This window comes from Rhipicephalus microplus, chromosome X, assembly GCF_043290135.1.
Source record: "Rhipicephalus microplus isolate Deutch F79 chromosome X, USDA_Rmic, whole genome shotgun sequence".
NCBI lineage: Eukaryota > Metazoa > Arthropoda > Arachnida > Ixodida > Ixodidae > Rhipicephalus > Rhipicephalus microplus.
The window spans coordinates 319,986,537-320,008,400 of NC_134710.1; the positions used below are offsets into that span (position 1 = coordinate 319,986,537).

General features: G+C 48.5%; 1 long non-coding RNA gene across 1 annotated transcript in view; it reads right to left on the bottom strand.

The window, feature by feature from the left end:
* LOC142776255 (uncharacterized) overlaps positions 1–21,864 on the bottom strand; it is a 42,233-nt gene that overhangs the window by 9,814 nt on the left and 10,555 nt on the right. The window contains exon 3 of the long non-coding RNA XR_012887397.1: positions 11,058–11,178. This is a non-coding gene — a long non-coding RNA (uncharacterized LOC142776255). The remainder of the gene's footprint in view (positions 1–11,057; positions 11,179–21,864) is intronic.

Sequence of the window (21,864 nt, forward strand, 5' to 3'; positions counted from 1 at the left end):
CTGTCCCCATCATTCCGACATTGCTCTTTCTCTGTCGGCCGGTACGCGCGGTACGCGCGGAGGACACCGTTCTGTTATGCGGTGTTGGGACTACGGGTCCTGCCGGTCTCGTTTTCGGTAGCTGGCCCCGTCGCAGGATCCATCGTCCAACAATTCAGCGAGAAGAAGCGCCCGAACGTACGACAGAGATTTATTTACATGTGTAGAAGCGATCAACTGATCCAAAGAGAGAAGAGTGAGTGTGATACAAAAACGTCTTCGGCATTTTATAGCGCCACGTTGTTGACACTGGGCGCCTTGTCCGCATCGTCAGCCAATACGGTGTCCCCGGCACCTCGGCCACGAGGGAGGGGGAAACACCTCTCACAACACATGGAGTGGCACAACCTAACACGGAGTCCATATATGGTCACGGCGCCCTAAAATGTTACCAAACATGGTCACGAACGCACAGCAGAGTCCGGAGTTCTCCCGGTGAGAGGAGGAGCCTGAATGGGGAGGTGGGGGTGGACGACCCCGTCGATCAAGAACCGGTTCTCCCCCAAACTCTCCTTGCTTGGTTCCCTAGGGCCGGTCGTAACAGTCTCTCGCGCGGGGGGGGGGGGGTGAAGATCTCGATGGGGTGAGGTTTGCAGCAACTGTCCGGAGAGATCAGCGCCGGCAGTCGGTTTGGTGACGACCATCTTTGATGAAGTAGAGGGCAACACCTGCTTCATTGTGGGCTCAACAGACATCACATACGCACATGAAAACACAACTACTCAGCCGGTGAGCGCCGGACAATTCCGCCAAACTCCACCAGGCAATTTTCCCCTTTAACTGATAATAAAGAAAATATACAATTTATTCAAAATGTTACTCACACTTTAAGGTGACACAAAACAACAACACTGGAAGCACACCGAACCCGAAACCCTGGATAGCCGTGTCTTCAACGTTTTCAAACAAGTACACCTAAAAGAGTAAAAAAAACAATCACTAGCTCTTGTCTAGGTTAGGAAAAAAAATGCCAGAGTTCTCGAGACATCCTCTCGCGTCAAGGGCATCGACTTAAACCATCAGCGTTGCCATGGAGTACACCCTTTTTGTAGCGTATTTCAAACGTATATTGTTGCAAAACGAGGCTCCAACGCAGCAGGCGGCCGTTCTTAGAGGACATGGTCTGTAGCCAGGTGAGAGGACAGTGGTCTACTTCCACAATGAACTTGCTTCCGGCAATATAACAAGCCAATTTCTGGACTGCCCAAACCAAGCACGCACATTCCTTTTCGCTAGCACTGTAAACCTGCTCGCGAAGGGTGAGTTTCCGGCTAAGATATAGGACGGGATGCTCTTGATCCCCCTCATCCCTTTGACTAAGAACTGCCCCCATGCCTCTATCACTAGCGTCGCATTGGACTATGAAAGGCCTCGAGTAGTCCGGTGAACTAAGCAAAGGTTGGCTCGACAAGGCCGCTTTCAAAACGCGGAAAGCCTTTTCTTTCTCCTCATCCCAGTCGACCATTTGGGGCTCGGTCTTGCGCAACGCGTCAGTAAGAGTGCTGGCAATGTCGGAATATCTAGGGATGTACTTACGATAGTAACCAGCTATTCCAAGAAAAGCCCGAATATCGGTTTTCGTTCGGGGCTGGGGAAAGTCTCGGATAGCTGCCACTTTCATTTCAGAGGGACGGCGATGCCCTCGACCGATAACATGCCCGAGATAGAGTACCTCTGCTTGTGCTAGCTGACACTTGGGCGCCTTTACCGTTAAACCTGCTTCGCGTAGGCGTGTCAGTACTGCTCTCAAATGCGTCAAGTGTTCTGGCCAGGACGAGGAAAACACGGCGACGTCGTCCAAGTAAGGCAATGCGAAGTCCTCTTGACCACGCAAAACCTTATCCATTAAGTTTGAAAAACAGTAAGGCGCGTTCTTTAGGCCGAAACTCAACACTTTAGGGCGGAATGCCCCCAATGGTGAAATAAATGCAGCATACCGGCTCGCCCTCTCGGTGAGCGGCACCTGCCAGTAACCTCTCACTAGGTCTAGCGTTGAGATAAATTGCGCGCTGCTTACCCTCTCGACGCGTTCATCAATGTGGGGAATTGGGTATGTCTGATCCTTGGTGATGAGGTTTAACTTACGATAGTCTCTGCAAGGACGCGGATCTTTGCCGGGTACCTCCACAAGAATTAACGGGGAAGTGTAATCACTTTCACACGGCTCAATCACACCCAATTCCAGCATCCTGTTAACCTCTGCTTTTATTAGCTCAAGCCGGCGAGGTGACACCCGATACGTCTTAGATCTTACCGTTTCCCGACGAGGTAAGCTCTATGTCATGAGTGAGGACGGATGTCCGGCCTGGCTCGCTTACAAATCTGTCCTGAAACTCGGTCAAAAGACCACGCAATTCCTGCTTCTGCTTCGTTGTTAGTTGTGACTTTGATACTAAATCCTCAACTCTTTTCTCGATCGGGACTTCGTCCGATTCGGGAGCTAATTCAGGGATTTCTTCCGGAACCTCTTCTGGAACATTTAAAGTCATGTTCACGATGGCTTCCCTCTCTTTGTAGGGTTTGAGTAAGTTGCTATGATACACCTGGTGTGCCTTACGACTTCCTGGTAATTTTACCACATAGTTGGTGTCAGACAATTTTCGAGTAATTTCGGCCGGGCCGACCCATTGCACTTCAAGCTTATTCTTTTGGGAGGGCCTCAACAACATGACCCTGTCTCCTACAGCAAAGTGTCGTGCTTTAGCGGTCCGATCGTAGTAAAGCTTAGCCTTCTGCTGTGCTTTGGTCATCGCACTCTCGGTCAGTTCTTGGGCTTTTGTTAGACGATCCAATAAGGTGAGGACATATTCCACTACTACAGGATCATCACCCTGACCTTCCCACGACTCTCTCAGCATACGAAGAGGAGACCGCAGTCTGCGGCCGTAAACAAGTTCCACTGGCGTAAACCCTGTTGTCTCATGTGGTGCAGTTCTTAGTGCAAACATCGGTGCAGGTAAGCACATTTCCCAGTCAGTTTTCCGTTCAAAACATAAGGCTCTTAACACTCGCTTCATCACGGAGTGAAGATTTTCTATCGAGTTCGACTGCGGATGGTAGACTGAACTATGCAATAATTTCACGCCACACCGCTCTAGAAAGGTTGTCGTTAAGGCACTCGTGAAAATGGTGCCCTGGTCTGATTGTATCTCGGCAGGAAAGCCTACCCGGGCAAACACGGACAGAAGTGCGTTCACTACTTCCACGGAACTTAGCTCTTTTAGCGGGACCGCCTCTGGAAATTTAGTAGCTGGGCAGATTAAGGTCAGGATGTGACGGTAGCTTGAAGTTGTCTTGGGCAAAGGACCTACTGTGTCAATTACCAACCGACGAAAGGGCTCCGTGATTACGGGTACCAGCTTCATTGGAAATTTCGCCTTATCTCCTGGCTTACCCACTCGCTGACACACATCGCAAGATTTTACAAACCTCTCTACATCTTTAAAGCATCCAGGCCAGTAGTATTCCTGTAAAAGACGATTTTTCGTCTTCTTTACGCCTAAGTGGCCTGACCATGATTCTCCATGCACCAAACTAAGCAAATCCTGACGATACGCCTGAGGTACGACTACCTGGTCAAACTCTACTCCTCGCCTATCTTGATATTTTCGATAGAGTATGCCGCTCCTCTCTTGGAATCTCACATTTCGTTTGGCGATTCCCTCTTTCGAACTGTCCTGAAATTGCTTAAGCGTCGGGTCCCCCTTTTGTTCAGTTATTAATAAAGCGGGGCCCACCTGCAGCAGCCGACTGAAATTATCCGAAGTTGGCATGACACACAACTCTTTTGTATTTCCTAGTACCTGGAATGTGTCACCCTCTGTGCTATCCTCTGTACTACCAGGAATCGGCTTGGGAGCAATGGCATTTTCTATTTGCTCGGTCAACGAGGCGTAATTGACCCCTTCCAATTCGGGAGCAGGTTCAACGTCGCCTTTAGGAATGGTTGCCTCCGCGACTACGGCTTCTGCAGCCTGTTCTCGCACAAGTCGATTTGTTACCGTGGTGTCCAACTCGCAACCAGGCCCGTTGTCGATTTGAGGCTTGTTTGCCTCAGTGAACGTTGCTCTCGCAGCCAGCGCACGTGCCTTCGATCTAGTCAGTGCCTGCACTATGCATTCTCCCAACGTTAGACCTTTCTCCTTCAGCATTTGATCTGACTTATTTGAAAATAAGTAAGGATACTGAGGGGGTAGATATGGCGATACCGCGGCTTCCGTTTCCAACGTACCAAATGCGCCTTCAAGGACAACTTTAGCTACGGGAAGGCACTGACTGTTTGCTTCTACGGCTTGTCTAATCCAGGCACAGTCTCCTGAATACTGTCCGGACTGAACAAAGGACGGATGAACTACGTCCATAGTGGCTGCGGAGGCTCTAAGAACACGACACTGCTTGCCGTTCACGGTAAGGTCGTACATATAGGGCTCTAACAACTTCATGTTCTCGTCGGCTTCATTTATAGATAAAAAGGCCACCTTTTCTTTCGGGCAACGTATCGCGAAGTGCCCTGTTTCGTGGCAATTGATACAAGCTGCCAGTTTCTTCACCTCAAATTTCCTTTTGCTTGCCTCTGCCGACGCCCCATGGTTAGATGCCTTGTTTTCGTCACCCTTTTGTGCGAGACTTGTCGGTTGTTTTCTAAACGGCGCCTTATTCTGTCGTAGGAATTTTTCCCTTTTAGGCTCGCTGCTTGCCCCGAGGGCGCGGCGCGTAACGAATTCTTCAGCGAGCTCTGCGGCTTTCGTTACGGTGTTCACGTCTGGTCTATCCTGCACCCAGAACCTCACCTTTTCTGGTAACCTTTGATAGAATTGTTCCAGACCGATACACTCGAGCACCTTGTCATGATTCCCATACGCCTTTGCCTCTTTCAGCCACTCCCCCATGTTGGCCATTAACTTGTAAGCAAACTCCGGGTATGAATCATTGCTCTCTTTTACGGCGTTGCGAAATTTTTGTCTGAAACCTTCCGCTGACAACCTGTATTTCTTGAGAAGGCTCGACTTTACCTCACTGTACTCGTGAGCCTCCTCTTTCGTGAGGCGCGCGATTACTTCTGAGGCCTCCCCCGGAAGTAGGGACAACAATCGTTGAGACCATGTATCCTGGCTGAAACCTTGCCTTTCACAAGTTATCTCAAAGTTGACGAGGAACAGCCCAATGTCCTCCCCTAGCTTGTACGATCTCATTAGGTCCGTCATTTTGAACCTGACCCGCTCTGCGGTACCGGATGCCTCGCTGCCTCCTGTTCTACTATTATGGATAATCTCTAGCTCGAGGCGCTTCATTTCAAGCTCGTGCTTTCGCATCTTATCTGCCTCGGCTTCTGCCGCTTTCCTTTCGGCCTCGGCCGCCTTTCTTTCGGCCTCTGCCGCTTGCCTCTCCTGAATCTCCTCGACACATTCTGACAGCTCGTCATCCTCCGCCCCCAATGCGAGAATCGCCTCTATCAGCTCTGGCTTTCTTTGAGAGTCCGACACCTCCAGATTCAACTCCATTGCAAGTAGCAACAACATGGACTTTCGCAGGGATTTCAGATTCATGGCTGCCTCCAGTACCGCTGTCTCTGTTCCACAAAGATTCCTGTCCTGCAACTAATTAACCTTGACGGCAACGACAGCTCTAGATACCTGCCTTGCCTCAAGTTTTCCGTTAACTTAGTCTACAAATAAAGCTTCAAAAGTTCTTACACGGATTCCTGCCCTGTCACTGTTAACCTTGACGCCACTGACAGAAAGAGCTTAACCAAGCTATCACACAATTTCTGCCTGACGCAAGTTACCTGTTAACCCAATGACCAAGACAGCCCCTCTCTACCAGCTTTTACTTAACACATAGAGTAAATGCCTGGTAAAATTTAACAGAGAAAGCCGGCACTCACCCATTTCGCAGTCATGTCTCCGGCGTCGTGCCTCTCAGAAGTGCCGTTCGATTCCCTCTGGAAGTCGATGAGCTCGTGTCATCCTTCTCCTGTCGTCCCGTTGTTGGACTTTGGGCTCACTCCGTCCAGTGGTCGCTTTCGGGGTTATCGGCATCCCACCGCTGCCACCAGTTGTTGGGACTACGGGTCCTGCCGGTCTTGTTTTCGGTAGCTGGCCCCGTCGCAGGATCCATCGTCCAACAATTCAGCGAGAAGAAGCGCCCGAACGTACGACAGAGATTTATTTACATGTGTAGAAGTGATCAACTGATCCAAAGAGAGAAGAGTGAGTGTGATACAAAAACGTCTTCGGCATTTTATAGCGCCACGTTGTTGACACTGGGCGCCTTGTCCGCATCGTCAGCCAATACGGTGTCCCCGGCACCTCGGCCACGAGGGAGGGGGAAACACCTCTCACAACACATGGAGTGGCACAACCTAACACGGAGTCCATATATGGTCACGGCGCCCTAAAATGTTACCAAACATGGTCACGAACGCACAGCAGAGTCCGGAGTTCTCCCGGTGAGAGGAGCAGCCTGAATGGGGAGGTGGGGGTGGACGACCCCGTCGGTCAAGAACCGGTTCTTCCCCAAACTCTCCTTGCTTGGTTCCCTAGGGCCGGTCGTAACAGCGGTAAATGCAGATCACTTTTACGTTTAAATCTTGCTTGGCACGTCCTACGAGAGCTTGTTGGTTATCGTTCTCACAACCGGCTATTTTGCTCTGCCCGTAGCAGGAAATCGGCTTGTGCGCCAGAAATCTCAAATACGTGCACGTGAACGCTTTAATAAAGTTTCTGGTCACCTCACCATCAGAATACATTTGCGTAAATTCACAGAATTGTCTACTAATGCGCAACATTCCAGCTCCGCTTGCATTTATTTTGCGTTCTTCACAGCTAGGTTCGACTATGAAAAGGCAAATACTTTCGGGTATTTTATTCTTTGTAAGTTTTGTTTTGGGTTTTTTTGCAAGTGGTGTAAATTGACTTTATCACAAAAATTAAGTGCCTTTACCAAAAAATGTAATTTCCCCCAGAGGAAAAGCGTAGTCCAGGGTTGGTTTCGCTCTTTTTAATTCGTGTTTCATGAATCCCTGAATGGACTTAGGCCTTTCGAACGTTTTTTCAGGTTTAGTGTTCGGATTTTGGAGGAGATGAGGGTCGTTCCACGCCAAATATCCCAGACAGTACGCTAGACCATCTACGATTACACTCCAAAAAGTAATGGTCGGTCACTTTACTACACTATCCATTTTTGGAACCAATTTTCTAAAAAAAATTTTAATTTCTTAAATATGGTGGCAGTTAGGTTGCGACGAAACTTCGAAAAAGTGAAATATTATACGCAGCACGGTAAAACGATTCTAGTCGGTAAGAAAAGAACCGCATTTCCTTGTTAAAACGCATTCACCACTAGTGTATTTTAATGTGCTTTGCGGGGAAGCAATGCAGTGTTCTTGACCAAAGTCAGAAATTTTTACGCTTTTCAACTTTTCCAGAGACAACACAGCTGCATAGCTGGCTTGCATTGTTAACGGTAAGTGGGGGAAAAACACGAGTCGCGAAGACAGTAGTTTGGAAGCGCTGGCACATGAACTTTGAAAAATTTGCAATATTGTTCATGTTCAGGCACTTCAATGATCGGTCTGTGTGGCGCTCCTAATAAAAAATATACACTTTGGATCATTTCAAAGGGTGCACAAACGATATTTATTTCTGTAAGTTTAATACTAATCTTTTTTTTACGCGAGAAAATATTATTTATATTCGGTACGGCGAATTCCTGGAGAGACCAGCCAGGGCTGAACAGGGGACGGGCGTCAGGCTGCGGATACGCCTGCGGCGAGCGCTGTGCCACAACAGAACCACTGCTGCCATCGCTTTGTGCAGTGTTAGCCAAGACTCCAACACAACCATAAAGTACAGCTGGTGCAAACTGAGAAAAAATACCAAGACAGCCATCGCGGTGGCGGAGCGACAACTGCGTAAACAACCGCAGCCCACAGCGGCGAGAGCGCAGCCTTGGAGGAGCGAAACCGGTACCGGAAGATGGGCTTTCGGCTCGCCTCGACGCAAAGCGTCGCTGCGATCACCGCTCACCTCAACTCGTCCGTGCGAGTTCATATAAACTCGGGCGCGTCGAGGTAAGCTGAGCCCGCCACTCAACTCAGCCCGCCCCCGTCGCGTCCATGTACACGGGCGCTACACCTTGCAGCGATGTGCCATGTATGCGCACTTTCCGAGTTGAAAGTTCCCCTGGTACGTTGGCTTCACCGCACGAATCGCCAAAAAACAGTAGAAAAAGTTTAGCATCTTATCACCCCCGATAAGGCTCAACTTCTGTCTGGCGTCACACCTTGCAGTGATGCGCCATCTATGCGCACTTCTCGAGTTAAAAGTTCCCCTGCCACGTTGGCTTCACCGCACGAAGAGCCAAAAACAGTCGAAAAAGTTTAGCCATAGAGGACACTCCCATAGGCCCTTGCGGATATTTTTAGAGTAACTCTATATAGGACCTTACTCTAGATGATTTAGGTTCTCAGCGCTCCAAATGGTCGTAAGGAATTTTCACAGCCTCCGAGATCGAAGACCTCAGAAAATGATTTTTCGAAACACATTTTGTACTGACTAAAAATATTATACAGCCACCTAGACCAATTTTACATGCGTCTTGTCTCCGAGTCCATACTTTATTTTTCTAACGCGCCGTTCGCATGCATCGATGAGTTTTCGTGTAAGCTGCACCACTAAAGCGGCAAGCACACGATGCCAATGTGTGTCTATGCACACATTCAACTCAAACATGAGAACTTTTATTTTCAAGTGATATTCTTGGTAAGTACATGTGCACTTTGTTGATGTTTGACAAACGCAGGCACAAAGAGAGGTTCATTGCACTGCGAGACGCTAAAATACAGCTGCCATATCATGATTATAATTTACACACCAGAAATAAACATATAGGCAACAATATAAGAAGAGCTGCAGCAGTTTGTAACTGCAATGAATGCGCACAACTAAACACTGTTCACAACGCGACACGGCAGTAGTTGCCTCAGCTCTAGATTCCGGAATGAACCGAAAAAGGAAGAACGTTGCTACGTTTTCTTTCCCCCTTCGCACAAATTTTATCTTACACACTTTACATCGCTTTTTCGCGAAAATCAGTCACAAGCAGTTGCCGCAGCGAACGCAAAGCAATTTTAAGTGTCATGAAAGCCGTTAACAAGGCAGAAGTGTTTACTCAAAGATTACGTCCCAACTTTAGCTAACACACATTTTTTTTCTAGATTCACCACTTCTCTCTTATTGCGCTCTTTAGAGCTTTAAGCAATTTGCGAACGGTTCATAAAACGATATTAGGCATAGCTGCACTTTTCACAAAATCTCACTCATGCAATGAATTCAAATACATATATAGTGGCACAAAAAAAACACCTAACAACGCGAGCGGCAACTCAATTTCTTGGGCCAAGAAACAATCTTCTCGCAAACACGCTGCGAAGCATTTCAAATAGTTTTATTTGCTGCGAAACCATCCACGAAAACAGTAGGCGAAGTAAAAAAGCACAAGAAGATCTCTGCGCTGAGCAGCACAATGCCAGAAATGTTAGGTTAAGGCTTCAGTGACAAATGCAATACGCACTTGGAAGTATTATTGATGGCGTTCTTACCTAGCAGCAGCCAAACTGAGAGGCAGACGAAAAAAGCGAAGACGTTGACGCACGTGGGCACGTTATCACACCTTTTTTATGGCGTATCCCTGCTGCTGCCCGTACTTCTTCATTGCCCTAAATGCTAATGAACACGAAGAAAAAAAATGCCTATCGTTTCAGGTTGCTTGTCTATCAAGCAGTGCGATCCCCATAGTGTAAAACAGCCCTGTTTCTTTGAATATTTTTACCGATAGTTCACCTTGCTGGTATCGGGCTTGCTGCGTCCCATCCGTAGTTAACGCAAGGACTGCGGAAGTTTCGCATGAAATCAAACAACAATTTATTTATTTAACTAAAGGCGGCACACGTCCGGGTCGGCCCATGGAAACGAGACAGCTATGCAGCGACCATGATTCTCGGGTAGCAGCGATTGGCCAGCTCGGGTGACAGCATTCATACTCTCTGGCAGCCCGGACACCTTTTCACTGCACAGCACGCAGGCTGACCCTGTTGAAGACCGTAGGTGCCACGCACACCACTACTGCGCCACACGTGGCGCTATCTCTGCATATCCAGTGCATGTAGTTCACCCCTACCCCTCTTCAAGAAGTCATGGTGGGGACCGGAGGTCGGCTCATATTGTTTGGCCTCAGGGACCCCAAAGCGTAGCGAGGAGAAAAGAAAACCAATAAACATTTTCTTCTCTCCAACAACAAAAGTACATCTATGTTCACAACGCACGTCTACTATATATGTTCACAACGAGGTGAACATGGCAACCCCTCTATTTTAGGTTACGGCCGACGCAGATTGTACCACTTGCTCGGCGGTGTTGGGGTCTCGGGGCCCAAACTCTGACGAGGAATGTCTGGATAACTAGCAGCTGAACCTTGTCGTCCAAAAAAAAGTTTGAGAGTGGGGAAATGAATAGGGTCATACACTTGAACTTGATCAGTCATGTAATCTGTCAATAAGCACGAATGCTTCGAGTTCCGAGTTATTCCAAAAAATACCCGTCTCGCATGTCCGCTAGGAGATCTGAAAAACATTTTGAAGCGCCACTCAGGGGATATGAGCGTTTTACCACAAAGCCACCAAACTAAACAATCAATATTCTTCCGACACTCATTCTACTTCCCAGCCTGTTCTATGTGGGATACATCGAAGTGCTGTCGGGATTGTTGTACCGTGTCGGAAAGCCGCTGCCGCAGGTCATTTGCAAACTTTACATAACGTCTCGGAGAAGCGGTTGTACACGTCATGAGAACTGTCCTGCGGAAAACTCAATTCATTGCCCAGGTTAAGTTGCGCAGGAGTGAAACCTGTTGAGCGATTCACTGTCGTTCTAGTCATAAACGCTGTCTGTTAGTTTCAGGTCCCAGTCTTTGTGACGCTTAGTATGCGCGACAAGCATAGATTTAAGATTTAGGTTTACCCTTGCCGTGATGTTGGCCTGCGGGTAATACACAGAAGTGCTCTTGTGAGGAATTCCCAGGACGTCACAGGAATCCGTGAACACCTTGCTGTCCGTGATCAGCTGGGCAGGGAATCTGAACCTGGCGAAAGTTTTAAGAAGGCAGCTCCATACTTTCTGCAGAGTAAGCTTGCACAAAGAAAACAATTCAACCCATTTCGTGAAATGGTCAGTGACAACAAGCAGGTACTGGTTTCGCCGCGGAGTCATGGGAAAAGGACCCTTGCGTCACATGCTACTATTGGCCAAGGTGACATACTCTCAACTGATTCCATTGCATCTATAGCGGTCAACCACCACGTGGTTTTGCCCTTTGACAAACTGAACAGGAACGCAGATAATTTAACACATCCTCTGTCATGCCCAGCCAAGTTACCATACCCAATACTGCTTCTCTCAAGTTTTCTGTCCTGAAGAGTGACTAGCTAAGGCACTGTCGTGGCAGTGCGCTATGGAGGATTAGCGTGTGAGGAATAACAACTCGAAATGGTAATTCCGCATTACCAAAGTTGACGTGGGTAAAATGCCGAAAAAAGAGGCTTTCTCCTCTTAGCAGTACGTCTCCTCGTCGCTTCTTGCGTTAGCTGCATCACGAGCCGCAAGCTTTTCTGACACTTTAAAAAAGCGGTCATCACTCTTCTGCGCTGCAAGAAGCTCCTGTTTAGTAACCAAAGACACCAACATGAATGCATGGTATTAAGTGCTGTCGTTGCCGCACACAGTTTTCCACTCGACCCGAGGTCCAATAGACAACGGCGCACATGAAAGTGCGTCAGAAACTCTGTTAGTGCTACCTGTATCCTTCCTATACTCAATGACATAACCGCAGCTTTGCAAAATAAGCGTCCATTGGGCCAATTGTCTGGAGGAATTTGGTAACCGTTTCAGCCAACAGAGTGCTTGATCAGTCTGAATAATAAACCGAGTGCCATCACAAAAACATGTCGAACGTTTTTAATACAAAAGTGATATGGCCAGATACTGCTACCGAGTAGTTGCGTTCCGCTTTGGGTGCACGTTAAAGAACCCCAGGTGGTCGAAATTTCTGGAGCCCTTCACTACGGCGTCTCTCATAATCATATGGTGGTTTCGGGACGTTAAACCCCACATATCAATCAATTAGTTGCGTTCCGCACCGGTCAAAGCGTGCCTTGCACAAACAACGGGTCTCAGAGCGCCCGTGAACTGCTGTAAGTGTACTGAGCCAAGGCAATTATCGTTTGCGTAAGTCTGTAGAAAAAAAAAAGTAGATCCATGTACAGTGGGAATCGATGATATGTGAAGCACGAATGAGGAAGGGTGGACTGTCACATTAAAATAAGCACATTACCAGGGGGGGGCGTAAATTATGCCGTACATGACTTCACATGATTATCCTGTTCGTCGTCCATTCACATCACGTAATACCAAATTTGGTATGTGTGAAGCTGGCGAAATGGCCGCAAGCACACTCTGTGCTTAGCATGTAGTCATGTTTTACATGACAGGCATGTCTTGATTATTATATTTGGATGTGTCATTCACCTTCGTCATCCGTTCGCGTCACGTCAACCAAAGTTGTTATATGTGAAGCTAGTTAAACAGCCGAGAGTGCATTATGAGCGCAGCATGTAGTCATGTTTTACATGACACGCATGTCATGATTTCTACGTGAGGGCCTGCCACTTGTGTTCGCCATGTAGACATGTACCATACCAGTTTTGCGATATGTCATGTGAACGAAACCACCGCAGGAGCAGCAAGACCATGACATGTAAATCATGACAATTATGACACACATGCCATGCCTCATGAGTTTTATGTTATGAGTAGTGGCTTGTGCTCATCATAGTCACGATATGCTATACCAATTTTTTATATAGATCCCATCAGCCGAACGGCCAGGAGAGACTACAAATCATAGGCGTATAGATAGATAGATAGATAGATAGATAGATAGATAGATAGATAGATAGATAGATAGATAGATAGATAGATAGATAGATAGATAGATAGATAGATAGATACGCTCAAAGTCGCCGAAGGTAATTAGGAGATGCTTTGCATTAAAAATGCACAATCATGAGGAATTTGAGGCCGGGGCCTTTGCTTGGCAGGGGGGTATTTTTGAAACTTTTTTCAGACCCTACACAAGACCCATGTCGGGGGCTTGTGTAGGGTCAAGACATCGCGTTACATATGCAATATAGCGTGGTAATATTAATAATAATAATTAATGGGCTTGAACAATATAGAGTGGCCAAAAGTAAGATAACCACCAGTAACCACACATAGTGAATCATGCAACGAGTATGTAGTGTAAAGCTTCCCTCTCCTTACAATGATGAGCCATGATTCCTCATCGGCCACAGCATCATCGAAATGTACTTACCAATTTACGATGTACATGGTGTTGCAAGAAATATGTCCAGTATTCTTGAAAACATCAAGAAAAAGTGGTATTTGGTCGCTGTCTTCATAGTTGGTTTTTAGGTAGTGCCAGGCACCTTAAGGGTGTTGATGTCGTTATTTGGAACGGTAATTAGGAAAGTTAAAATTAGTGGAGTGGGGCAGTTTGGTCAAATGGAAGAATTGAATTCATTCGTGTGAAAAACCTATTGAAGCTTTGAGATTTTTGTAAAGCGGCCTCTAATATTAATTGCGGAATAATTGAATTCTCCCCAAGTCTGCGACGAAACTAAAACCGAAACGCGAAAGAGCGCAAATGAAAGGAGGGACCATCAACCGACTTCATTGTGTGGGCGTGGCTGCGCTCGCAATTACAACACGCATTACGTAGACACGTTATCGAACGGGAAACAACTGCAGCCTTGTGACGTAATTGTAGTCGTCTGCTTCTTTTTTTCTTCGCTCTATTGGTTTCGGTTTCACCGTAAAATTCAGAAAAATTTCTTTAATTCCTACTTTTCTGTAATCTCAAAGCAGCAATGAGTTTTTTACGTCAAGGAATTCAATTCTCCTATTTTTCTGAACTGCCTAACTCCAGTAAAAAAAAGATAATTATTTTACTGTCCTAATTTTCTTTGAAAACTAAGTCTTCAACCTTCTTAAGACGTCTGCCATTACAGAAAAGGCAACTATGAAGACAGCGAGCAAATATCGTCTTTTTCAGCTTTTTAAAACCATATTAGACACATTTCTTGAAACACTCTTTATAGCGAGTGCTTGACTTATCTGTAGAATGAGAAATATTGGAATAGTGAATGCTTCCCAACTTCTCCAAAAGTATCATATATGCGTTTGTAGACACTTGGCATGTTTACTCGTATAAGGTGCCCTAAGAGGGTTTAGGTCGGCTTGATAGGTGGAACATGGGAGACCTATATTCCCTGCCATGGGCGTAGTCAGGCTGATGATGATGACAAGGAATTAGAACTGGCCCTAGAAAGGCCACAGACATTCCCACGATCAGCTAATGATGATTATGACAAGGGTTTAGAAATGGCACTAGAAAGGCCACAAACATTCCCACGATGAGGTGATGATGAAGATGACAAGCTTTAGAAAGAACACTAGAAAAGCCCCAGACATTCCCACGATGGGGTAAAAAGGTATAATACCCCCTACCCCCCCCCCGACTTTATGCAAATAGGAGGAAGGGCGACGAAGACTGCCTCATTGTTTTACCTAATTATCGTCACGAACAGCCTTCTCCTCCTTTACAGCGAAAGCTGTTATGGGGTCACAACAAAAGTCGCGTGTTGTTTCCACCCCCGGTGTCTGTAATCACTATCGCGCAAAAGAAGCAAAAAATACTGTTATGTCCGGTGTTGTCGTCGGCCCACAGACGAACGCGTAGGTCGCGGGTGTCCAAAAAGCTCAGACAGCCTCGAACGGGTAAAAACAAGTTTATTCCTATTCGGATGGAGGCGGCGGCCGAACTGCCGGGGGAAACGAACGGTGGCTCGTTTGCGCCGAGCGGGGGAAGGGGAGGAGTCAACATCTGGAAGCAGCTTCAGCATCCGGTCTTTCGCGGGTTCGGAGGCTCGCTCGTGACACAGGGGTGCTCTGAACACAACATCTCCGCCCTCCTTAGATTGTCGCTTGGAAGCGATCTGGGGGCCGTTGTGGGCGCGTGGATGCTCTGGACGCACTAGGAAGAGAAGCCTCCGCTCGCTGGGTGTCGTTTCTCTTGTGTTCAGGGTCGGCGGGCGGCGGCGCCGATTCATCTGGTGCGAGATGCCAGGCTAAGTGGAACGAAGCTTCCGTCGAGGTGGCTGCTTGAATGGGAGGTTCCTTTGGTAAATTACCTGAACGGCGTAGCTGATTAAGGTGGCGGCGTGTGGCCTTTCCACCAATGTCGACGAGCCATGACCGCAAACCTATGCGTTTGTGTGCTGTCACTTCAACCCAGCCGACCTTTCTGTGGAACTGGTGGGCGTATATGCACTGTCCACTTTCAATTCTCTTGCTATGCGGGAGCTTTTCTTCCTCCGACGGTGCTTTCGCTGAGCGCTCCGGGATAATTGCTGTCAGCTGGGTTCTCATTTCTCGTCCGAACATCAATTTCGCTGGCGTTTGATCAGTAGTTCTTTGAACAGTGTTGTGCTGTCTGAAGAGAAAGCGCGCGATGCGGCGTTGCATTGTCCCAGTCTGATCTTTAGTAAGGGCCTGCTTTAGCTCAGCCACGTAGCGCTCGGCTTGTCCGTTCGTAGCCGGGTGGTAAGGAGCTGATGTAACAGACGAGACGTCGTTGTCGCTGTAAAACTTGAGAATCTCCGTGGACACAAACGGAGTGCCGTTGTCCGAGACCACCTTGCGCCGTAGGCCAAACGTTGCAAACAACGACCGCAGAGTGTCGATAACTGCTGCCGATGTCGTTGTAGCCATTTGTTTTACCTCCAGCCACTTGGTGTATGCGCCTAGAACCACCACGAACGAACACCCTCCGATAGGTCAAGCAAAATAATGTGCAGGGTGTGCCAAGGCGTGTCTGGTCTTTCCCATTCGGGAATAGGGGCTCTTGGCGGGCTTCTGTGGTTGCATTGGCAAGGCTGGCAATCGTGAACTGTTAATTCTATATCATGGTCGATACCAGGCCACCACATATTACTTCTGGCGCACTTTTTCATTGCAACAATGTCTCGATGACCTGCGTGAACAAGCGACATGGCCTGTTCGCAAAGTGCCACTGGAATTACAACTCTTGATCCCAAGGTGACGCAACCGCGATGAGTGCTCAACTCCGCAGCTCGCTTGCGGTAAGCGTTGAAGTGTTCACCCTTTAGCTTCTGCACGTTGCCTTCCTGTATAGCTGTGTAGACTTCTTTCAAGACAGTGCACTCTGGTGTTGATGCTGCTACCGTGTCAGCAGTTAGCGGAGGGTTCGGCAGCGCCTCGAACCTGAGTATATCACCCGGCGGGGGTGGTTCATCTATTGTGGTGTCTAGCGGCAGGCGGCTTAGTGCGTCGGCGTTCTGGTGTTTCTTCCCAGTGCGATGTACGAGTTCGTAATCGTACGCCGACATCTTGATGCACCATCGTGTCCTTCGCGGCGGCAATTTCTGTGGCATTGGCTTCTGGGGACCCATAATACCCAATAAGGGCCGGTGATCTGTTATGAAAGTCACTTTCCTGTCGGTAATGTACTGCCGAAAGTGATCTGCTGCGTAGACGATGGCAAGTCCCTCTTTATCTAGCTGGGAATAATTCCTCTCTGCCTGCGATAGGGTGCGCGAAGCAAAAGCGATCGGGGCTTCCCGTCTCTGGTCGTCAACTTGGGAGAGGACTGCTCCCACTCCATATGGTGATGCGTCACAGGCTAGCAGTAGGGGTCTCCTTTCGTCGTAGTGTCGCAGAACAGTAGACTTGCGAAGTAGTTGCTTAAGGGCAACAAATGACTCTTGGTGGCGTGGCGACCAAGTCTATGGGACTTTTTTTTCTGCAGGAGCTGATATAGATCGTTGGCCACTGTAGCTCGATGTTCTAAGAAGTGGTCGTAGAACGTCAATAGCCCCAAAAACGACTGCAGTTCTTGCTTGTTAGTAGGCGCTCGTGCTTCGGTGATTGCACGCACTTTGTCTTCAGTGGGATGGATACCCTGCGCGTCAATTTGATGTCCAAGAAACTTCACTTCAGGCACCGCAAAAACACATTTTAGGGGCGAAGCTCCTTAGGGCATGGGCTGTGCGTCCCCTGTAGCCTGTATGTAGCCACCTCTAGTTTAGTTCTTGCAGTGTTCACTAGATGGCGGTACCGTCCCCTGTATGTAGCCACCTCTAGTTTAGTTCTTGCAGTGTTCACTAGATGGCGGCACCGTCTCCTGTATGTAGCCACCTCTCGTTTAGTTCTTGTAGTGTTTACTAGATGGTGGTACTTGTAGCTGATGATGAAAAGATGCAAGATGTTATAAACTAGAAAGCGGTACTTGTAGTTGATGAAAGACGCGAGATCTTATAAAATAGGAATGATGTCACATATGGCGCGTGTCATTGGTTGAAGGCAATTGTTCGATTTAGTGCGGCGACGTACGCTAGGGGGAGCGTTGTAATAAAATCCGTTCGCTGTTGGCGCGCGCTCGGAGTCACCGGATGGTTAAGGCTGCACAGCGGAGAGAGCGCAAGGCGGCAGCAGCGCGCGCTCGCAGACAGAATCCCGATGTGCGAGCGCGCGAGGCAAGGGACATCGCATACTCGGCTGCTGACCCGCAGGGCGCGGGTTCAAATCCCGGCTGCGGCGGCTGCATTTCCGATGGAGGCGGAAATGTTGTAGGCCCGTGTGCTCAGATTTGGGTGCACGTTAAAGAACCCCAGGTGGTCGAAATTTCCGGAGCCCTCCACTACGGCGTCTCTCATAATCATATAGTGGTTTGGGACGTTCAACCCCACATATCAATCAATCAATCAATCAATCAAGGGACATCGCAAGCCATCCATCGTCTAAGAACAAATAAAAGTTGATTTGTGTATATACACACACAGCGTTTCTCACGTCTTTACATGATGATCGACTGGGCGAATTACACGGAAGATTCACAGTTTACCGATGAATCCCTCCGGAGCTTCGCCCATTCATCATCATTCACCCCGTGAATATGCCGTAATTTTTCTTTACTGATGCGCAAATTAGCATTTGCTAGTTTTTCCAAAATGAGCTCGAAGCGTTTTGTGTGCTCTTCATTGGAGGCGCCACCGACAATAACATCGTCCAAGTAGACGCAAACACCTGGGATCCCGCTAAGTGTAGACTCCATAAATTTCTGGAAGATTGCTGGCGCTGCAGATATTCCGAATGGTAGCCTTTTAACTTTGTAAAGACCCTTAATAGTGTTTATCGTGAGCAGTTCAGACGTTGATTCACTCACCTTCAGCTGCTGGTAGGTTTGTGTCAAGTCCAAGGTGCTGAAGATTTTTCCACCACGAAGCGTGCTAAAAACCTCTTCCGGTGTAGGCAGTGGGTAGGAAGACGCTTTTGTAGCCAGGTTGACAGTGCTCCGGTAGTCTCCGCAGAGGCGTAGGGTACCGTTCTTCTTTCGGACGACAACGAGTGGTGTAGCCCATTCCGAATGTTGCGTCGGTTCCATGATCCCCCTTTCCTGCAGTCGGTCAAGCTCATTGTCGACTGACGTTCGTAGGGCGAAAGGCACCGACCTAGCTTAAAAAAATTTTGGCGTCGCATCCTCCCGCAGCTCCAGTGTGACTGGAGGTCCGTTGTTCCCTGGTATTTCTTCGGAGAAAACCGCTTTGTACTTATCTTGAAGCTTCTCCACTGACGGATAACTGGGTGTGTGGTGAGCTCCGCCAAAGGGGGGTGAACCAATTTCGTCCTAAAAGGCTTGATCCAGAACCGTGGACGACTAGCAAGGGGAGCTGATGGGTCTGCCCATTGTAGTACACGTCTACGTTGGCACAGCCCAGCAGTGGAAGGGAATGTCCGGACCACGTTCTCAGCTGCGTGTCGTCTTGCTGGAGAGCTGGCGCGTTCTCACGCCAAGTAGCGCGAAAAGTGTCCTCGCTGATGAGCATACATGCTGCTCCGGAATCCACCTCAAACCTGATAGGGCGCTGGTGTACCATAATTTCAGTTGTAATCTTCGGTCTCGTTCCGAGGTTCACAACGGCGTTTAAGTCATATAGTGCCGATGACGTTAGTGCTGTTCGGCTTGTATCTTGCGTCTGGCCTTCCTGTGCGTCGACATTGTTGTTCCGTTGCACTGAAGTCTTCGGTCCGAGCTGTTTGCGCTTCGAGATACATGCCTTTTCAATGTGTCTCAGTTTTTGGCAAAAATTGCAGGTCGCTGTCTTGTATTGACATACCTGGGGATCGTGCATGTCGTCGCATTGCAGGTTCGTCCTGTCGCGGACGCCAGTTTTGTTACAAGCTGCCACTCTTTAATATTCAGCGCTTTCCGACGCACCTCACTTTCAGACTGTTGTCTTTCTGTTTTGCGCTTTCTTTCAGACTCTTGTCTGAGCTGCTCCTCCTTTGTCCAGACAGAAGTTCCGAATATCTGGAACATCTCTCCCTTAACTACATCGTAGTTGTTCGCGTTCTGCTGACTGAGTCGCGCAACAGCTTCATTTGCCTCGCAAGGCAGAACCGTGAGTAGCCCTTGACACCATGTGTCTCGCTCAAATGACAGTTCCTCGCCGGCATCTCCGTGCTCACTGCTGGATCGGCTCACCCTGCTACTCTCACTGAGGCGAATCTTTAATTGCAGTAACTGTACTTCCTGTTCTCCGGCTTCCCTTGCCGCTTCCCTTGCCGCTTCTCGTTCCCTTTCTTCACGTTTTCTCTCCTTTTTTTCCCTTTCCTCTCGGGCCAGTGCCCGCTTTTCTCTGGCCTGCACCTGTTCCTGCTGCTCCTTAACCCATTGTCTCAGTTCGGCGCCCTCGAGGCCTAACTGTTTACCTTGCGTGATCCACTTATCAAAATCCATACACTCCATACTGCAACTGTCACTATAATGCCACTATAAAAACAGCGCAATCATTGCAGGATGCAACCGCTTCAACTGTGCGGCTCTATCACAACGCTGTCCGCACGGTTCTCGTTCACCCCTTACTGTCTTACTCTTGTACGGAACGTCCTGTCTCGCGGACGCCAGTTTTGTTACAAGCTGCCACTCTAGCGTCGCCAGCGCGAAGTTGGCGACGGGAATGACAGCAGGTTGGTTCGTTCCGTACGCAAGCAGAGACAGTGAAGAGATCAGAGACGTGAGAAAACAAAACAACTTTACTGTAGTGATATTGCAGCACACGGGATCTAATACAACACTTCAATACAACTAACAAAATACATCGACACTTGATACAACTAAAGAAATATATAACAGAAACAATAAATCAGCTTACGAGAGAGAACTATTAGAAACTACACAAACTAACAACAATAGAACTACGGAGGAGAAAGTTCGAAGATATAAACAGGTGAAGGCATACGTGTGATGACCGGCAGCGTTGTGTCCCCGACGATCGGATGCGAGAAGTCGAAGAGAGTTCTGGCACGACTGCGATGTCGGCGGTGTTGCAACGCTGGTGGCTCCGGGAGGCTAGTGCTTGCAGGTGACTTCGAGCAGGTTGAGCTAACTCGAGGCGAAGTCCCGATGTCTACGTTGCAGACGTTAATATCGCGTCACAGCTAGACGAACGGCTAAGTTTAGGTGGCCAGCCGATACAGAGCCACACTAAAAACTTCTAGAAGAGATGCTTGTTGATCTGTTTCTACACCATGTTGGTCAGCGACTAGTCTGCCTAGCAGGGCAAAATCCTGCGCTTAAATCCCCCTCGTGTCTCCTCGCTCTCTTCCTTGGGGACAAGAGACCTCTACCTGGGTCCAATCATGCGCGTTTAATTGATGGAAACTCCGCCCCAAAAATATTTTGACCTTACCCCTTTTTAATTGGGAGAGGGCCCTCAACTAGCGAGAGTGACAACCTGTCGGGTTGTTGTCATACGGCTTGGCCACCAGAGCGTTTCCCACGCTTTTCCCCGTGGGAACGGTCAACCATTTAGCTCTCAGCCGGGCGTCTCGTAGTCTAATCCTTGTTCGGGGTATACTGCGGCCTTCTACGACCTTGCAGACGCCGCCACAGTTACAAAAGGATTAACCGTCGGCGGCGACGTTCTAAGAAGAGCACCCCATTTTGCACTTCTCGGCTCCCCTTCATAAGCCACCGTTTCTCACGGTCAATCGGGGAGTACGGCGCCCGTTAATTGCCGTGACGCGGTGTCGCCAAAAATAGCCGTCCGTGACATAGGCTTTGGAGAAGGTGAGACCCGTCTCCGCGAACGGGCCTTCTTGTAGGCCTGCGTCACGCAGTCCGCACACAAAACGGTCACGAAACATAACGTCCAAGGCGAGCATAGTGGTGTTAGCAGGTGTGGCAGTCGATCCTCCCTCCTGCGCAGTAGCTGCAGTTGACGCGGTCAACGTCCCGAAATTGCAGTCAGCAGCGAGGTTTTTGAGAGCCGCTACGTATTCGGCCACTTTTTCGCCTTCCAGTTGGTCTCGCCGTTGGAAGCGGGCTCGACAGTAGACTTCCAATGCCCTTGGGTCATAGTGCTCTTCTAGCGCTGCTACGATGTCGTCGTAGTCAATGGCTACTGCAGTGTGTGGCTGAATCAGGGCACAGACTGTGTCATATGTCTGCTCCCCACACAGCGTTAGCAGGTTGGCCCTCTTCATTGCTGCATCAGTGATGTTGTTAGCCTCGAAGTAAAATTGCAGTCGTCCAAACCACGATGACCATGATGAGCCATTGAATTCGGGTAGCCGATTTGGGAGCCCGTGCGTAGCCATAGCTTGTAGCTTGTCAATATCGTTGCGT